Source organism: Marmota monax, unplaced genomic scaffold (genome assembly GCF_021218885.2).
Source record: "Marmota monax isolate L192 unplaced genomic scaffold, Marmota_monax_Labrador192_F-V1.1 WCK01_AAM20220418_F8-fsc00033, whole genome shotgun sequence".
In the NCBI taxonomy this organism is placed as follows: domain Eukaryota; kingdom Metazoa; phylum Chordata; class Mammalia; order Rodentia; family Sciuridae; genus Marmota; species Marmota monax.
Window position 1 is genome coordinate 11,142,139 of NW_026694282.1, and position 6,000 is coordinate 11,148,138.

Below are 6,000 nucleotides of genomic sequence, written 5' to 3' on the forward strand. Positions count from 1 at the left end.
CTGATTTTAAGTCTTTTGGGGAGTAGGATAGCTGAGTCAAATTATGGTTTCATTCTAAGCTTTCTGAGGAATCTCCATAATACTTTCCATAATAGTTGCAGCAATTTGCTTTCCCACCTGCAATGTGTGAGTATGCCTTTTTCCCCACATCCTCACCAACATTTATTGTTGCTTGTATTCTTGATAATTTCCATTCTCACTGGAGTGATGAAATCTTTGTATTTCTCTAATAGCTAGAGATGCTGAACATTTTTTCCATATATTTGTTGACTGATTGTATTTCTTCTTCTTGTGAAATGTCTGTTCAATTCCTTATCCCATTTATTGATCAGGTTGTTTGTTTTTTGGTGTTGAGTTAATGAATTCTTTATATATCCTGGAGATTAATGCTCTCTCTGAGGTGCATGTGATAAAGATTTTCTCCCATTCTATAGGCTCTCTCTTGATGTTATTATTTCCTTTTCTAAGAAGAAGCTTTTTAGTTTTAATCCATCCCATGTATCAATCCTTACTTTTACTTCTTATGCTTTAGGAGTCTTGTTGAGGAAGTCAGTTCCTAAGCCGACACAGTGATGATTTTGGCCTGCATTTTCTTCTGTTAGGCATAGGGTCACTATTCTAGTGGCTGTCTTTGATCCACTTTTAGTTGAGTTTTGTGCAGGGTGAGTGAAAAGGGTTTAATTTCATTTTGCTACATGTGGATCCCCAGTTTTCCCTGCACCATTTGTTGACAAGGTTATCTTTTCTCCAATGAATGTTTTTGGTGCCTCTGTCTAGTATAAGATAACTGTATTTATGTGGGTTAGTCGCTATGTCCTCTATTCTGTACCATTGGTCTCCATGTCTGTTTTGGTGCCAACACCATGTCATTTTTGTTACTCTGGCTCTGTAGTATAGTTTAATGTCTGGTATTGTGATGCTTCCTGCTGAACTTTTCTTGCTAAGGTTTGCTTTGTCTATTCTGGGTCTCTTATTTTTCCAAATAAATTTCATGATTACTTTTTCTATTTCTATAAAGAATTTCATGAAATTCCCTCTTTTTAAATTATTTTCCTTTCTTTTTCTCCCTAGCTTCCACATACCAGAGAAAACATTTGATCCTTGCTTTTTGAGTCTAGCTTATTATTATACTTAACATGATGTTCTTCAGTTCCATCCATTTATCAGAAAATTACATGATTTCATTCTTATTTATGGTTGAATAATACTTCATTGTGTGTGTGTGTATATATATATATATATATATATATATATATATATATATATATATATATATAATTTTCTTTATTGATTCATCTGTTGATGGGAACCTAAGATGGTTCCATAACTTGGCTATTGTGAATTGTGCTGCTCTAAATATTGGTATGTGTTACGTTTTATGTGTGAGGTATCCCCGAAAAGATTATGTGTGAAGAAAGGAAAAAAAAGAGTAAAATGATTGGGTTTTGGGAGCCTTAATATAATAAGTGGGTTAATCCATTGATGGGTATTAATTGGGTGGTAACTGTAGGCAGGTAGGGTGTGACTGGAAGAGGTGGGTGGGGGTCACTGGGGTCATAACTTTGGAGTATTTATTTTTTCCCTTGATGAAATGGTGAGGAATGCCCTCTTTATTCTTTCTGATTGTCATGTCTTTATCTATTTTCCTCCTTTACATTCTTATCCCATGATGTTCTGCCTTACCTTGGACCCAGAGTTATTTATAGACTGAGACCTCTGAAGCCATGAGTGCCAAATAAACTTCTCCTTCTCTAAAATTATTTTTCGTCTGTTCTTTTGGTCATAGCAGCAAAAAAAGCAGGCTAAAACAGTATGCATGTATAATTTTAGTATCCTTATTTTCATTCTTTTGAATAAATACCAAGAAATATGACAGCATGCTCCTATAGTGATTCCTTTCCTAGTATTTTCAGGAATATCCATACTGTTTTTCAGAGAGGTTGTACTAATTTGCAGTCCCACTAACAATGTATAAGTATATCTTTTCCCCTATATCCTCACCAACATTTATTCTTAATGATTTCCATTATAACTGAAGTGAGGTGACATCTCAGGGTAGTTTTGACTTCTACTTCCACAATTGCCAAGGAAATTGAACATTTTTTTCATATTTTTGTTGGCCATTTTTATATATTCATATGAGAAATATTCATTTAATTCATTTGCCCATTTATTGACTGGTTTGTTTGCTTTTTGGTGGTAAATTATTATGAGTTCTTTACATACCCTGGATATTAATCTCCTATTGGAAGAATAGCTGCAAAGATTTTCTTTCATTCTATTCTCTCTCTTAGGCTGCTTCTTGACTCTAGGACCCTGATTTCCCTTTACTTAGGACCTTTACTTTTGGAAAATTTCAATAGTAAATTCTTTCTCTGAACCTTTGAGATATAAATATCCTTTCAGCCTTTGCAGGTCTATAATAGAAAAATGTCTTTCTCAAGCACCTGGGAGCCATTTCTTTGAAATGTAGTCATCAGAGAAGACAGTGCTTCCACTTCCTATTCTCTGTTGAAGGGTGGGCATCTAAATTCTTTAATGATCACTATTTTGCAAACATCATAGCTTGTTTATAGAAAGAGAAAAAAAACATGTATAACCTCAAGAACCATTCAATGGCATATTTCTAAATGACATATTTCTATTCTTCCTCTAATGTCCTCTGGTAGGTACTTTTCCAATAGTTTACCTTAGTACTTGAAAATTTTCTGACCTTTTGTTTAACAGAGTTGAGTTTAGTTTCTATCCTCTATTGCAACAGTCTTGGACCAAGTATTCCTTGTCAGTTTACCTTTGGTGTAACTTTTCTTTTAACATTGGAAAAAGCTTTAGATAAAGGACAAGCCTTAAATAAAGGAGTCTGGGTCTCCCAGTAACATTTGACTTTGTAGCACAGACTGAAAGCAAGTCTGTAGCAGTAACATTCTTTGTTAAAAACTCTTGGAGTATTAAGAACATTTAGTAGATCTTCTAAGTTAAACAGCAAAACTAGTAGGAAATGTAGGAGCATGAGCCCATGTGATACTAAGGTACACAAACTACAAGTAATTTAGGAGTAATATGATACTAAGGTACACAAACTATAAGTAATTTAGGAGAATGAGAGATGGTTTGAAAAAAATTTTGGAAGTGACTTTTGGCATATGGACTTGAGTTAATCAAATATGTGGAAAACATAGTATTTCAAGAATGTTGTACTGGCTAAGATTCTATCTGCCTCAATTAAAAAAAATAAGATTTTTGAGATATAAAAAGGAATTCATCAGCTAGCCTACCAAAAAATATGCTCATTGATCTTTTCAAAAATGGCCAAGAAGAGTAATAGAAAGGGGAAATTTCTAAAGAAAAGGGTCTACAGCTATAGAGGCCAATGGATTGAGCTAAAATTAGGCCTAATCAAGGAGCATTTCCTATCCCCAGAGTTGGAGAATTACTCAATAAGATATCAGAATTGTTATAGACTAGCAATTGCTACAGGTCTCCCTATTTTTCCATTTGCAATGAAAGTGTTTATTGTGGTTATCTGTCTCTGTTCCACCACTATATGTGTGATTCATGAGAAGAGAAGAAAGCAGATAGATACCTTACCTCAGGTCTTCAGATCTGGTGGCACTACATTCAGATTTGACCAAGTCTGACACTATGATAACATAATACTTTGAGAATGCTTTGGGGCATTGGGCATTTTCATATGTGGACATACATAGAGCGAATATTTGTGACAAAAAGGAATAATCTCTAGTGACCATAAAAACATCCTACACAAATATCTTGATGGTGGTAAGGTGTGATGCTGAATATGTGACCAGAGATATGAATATATGAAATGGTTTGATAATCTTGGGATGACATCTATTCTCTTTGGAAGAGCTTAGAGAGTTCCAGTTTTATATATGTATCTCTTAAAAGCGTCTAAATTTAAAAATTGTTAATTTACACTCACTAAGCAACAGAATCCACAGGAGAAAGAAAGTAAATATTTAAATATTAATTATTAATAAATTATTAAAATGCTATTCTACTTGCATCGCCACACATTTTAATTAGGTTAAAATAGCATACTGATTTGTATATTTAAATTGAGAAGAGTCTCCTTGTAAATACACATTTAATGCTATAGTGTTTTAGAGTTGTCCTTCAGCACATTTCAATAAACTTGGGTTAAAATCTGAGAATCCTGAAAATATTTATGAGAATATTGCAAATATGATCACCTCAACTGATTAATATCTGTAAGGAAAGGGGTACAGATTTTGGAATAAGATAGCCCACTTACCATCTCTTTGACCATGAACACATATTTTTAACTTCCTCCCTAAATATCAGAATCATTTTCTATAAAACATAGTTGAAATCAAATGCTTCATAGAGTTAGTGTGAAATTAATCGCTATGGTATATGTAAAGTTTCTATTGAACAGTAAGTTCTCAAAAAGTTAATTTCACACCTTTCCCTCTGTGAACAGCCACATTTTCCCCTCACTGCATAAGGAATTGTTTATCTGACATGAAATATGAAGTTGGAATTTTTAAATAAATCTATGACTTAGAACACAAAATACTTAACTCCATTCATTATTATTTTCTAGCCTTTTATTTAGTGTTAGTTGTTATCAGAAAGGGTTGTTCTATGTGATGAAGTCTTTTCCCATACACCATAGTGGCTTTGTTGTGTTTATTTGCTGTTATAGTAAGGTATAAGAAAATAAAATTAGCTTAAATTGATATTATTTTAAAATAATAGGCTTTAAATTCAGGAGAATTTAAGTCATAAGAGGATAGGGATGGGAGCTGATCTATACTTATTAAAACTGTTTAGGTATGTCTCCAGATTGCTTCCCTTGAATTTTATGGGGCCAGTTGCTACATGTGGTAGAAGAAGGGTAAGGTGGGTATGTGTGATGTTGAGCTCATACATTGATGCTTGTAAAATAATATGCTATGTCTAAATAGGTTCAGAATTTTGAGGTGACATCTCTTCAGTTGGAGGTGCTCGAGGGTCTTTCTAATTCCACTTTCACATTCTCTTTCTTTAACAGGGCCTGCTCCACTATCCTGCTCTTTCAATGTACTCACAATATCTGTCCACATCTCAGGTGTACCCTACCTCCAATATATACCAAAGGCACAACATTCCTGAGGACTGCTAAGTAAAGTTTTGCCTATCTGTCATTTACACTTACAAAGAACTTCTAACTACTTAGTCCTTTGGGCCATATGCATTCTCTTCTCTATCAAGTTATAGACCAATGCAAAAATCATTGGCAAAAGCAATATTTTATTCCAAATGATTTATGTTTCCCTTCTCTAGTTTCCTATAATTCTCTCACTCTCCATAATAACAACACCCCAAGCCTGCACCTCAATCAAACTAAACCCAGTGTAGTTCATCTACGTTTTCTGAATGCCTGAGAACAGATTCTGAGCATTACAGTCATGTGAACAGTCTCAAAATAGTCATAGGAGATGCTTTTGTATCTTTGGAAATAACACATTGAATTTGAATTTTAGTTTTGTCACTATTTTCTCTGGTATTGGATAAATCACTTAACCTCACTAACCTTCAGTTCCTTTTATTTGTAAAATAGTAAAAGTTATTTTGGAAATGATATGTATGAATACCCCAATTCTGTTCTTTGAATTAATTATGTGAAATCCCTAGTACTTTCTAGGTATTTTTGACAAAATATGCTAAGTGGACCACAAGCCTTTATTCTTTTCTTCCTGGTCCCCAACTGCACTCTGACCTCTATGTAGATGTCTATATTTAGATTTGATCATTGCATCTACTGAAGTTAGATATCTATGTTACTGGCAGACTTTTTCCAAATTTAGAAAATTAGAGGTACGATTAATAAAGTGAAGTCAGATTGTTTTGTAACTGGGAATAAATTTTAGCCAAAGAAAATCCATCATAATTTTGGTAGCAAGTTGTTAGATACCTATTGTTATCTATTGTTTTGTTTTGTTTGTTTTGTTTTGTTGACATGTGTTAAAAAAA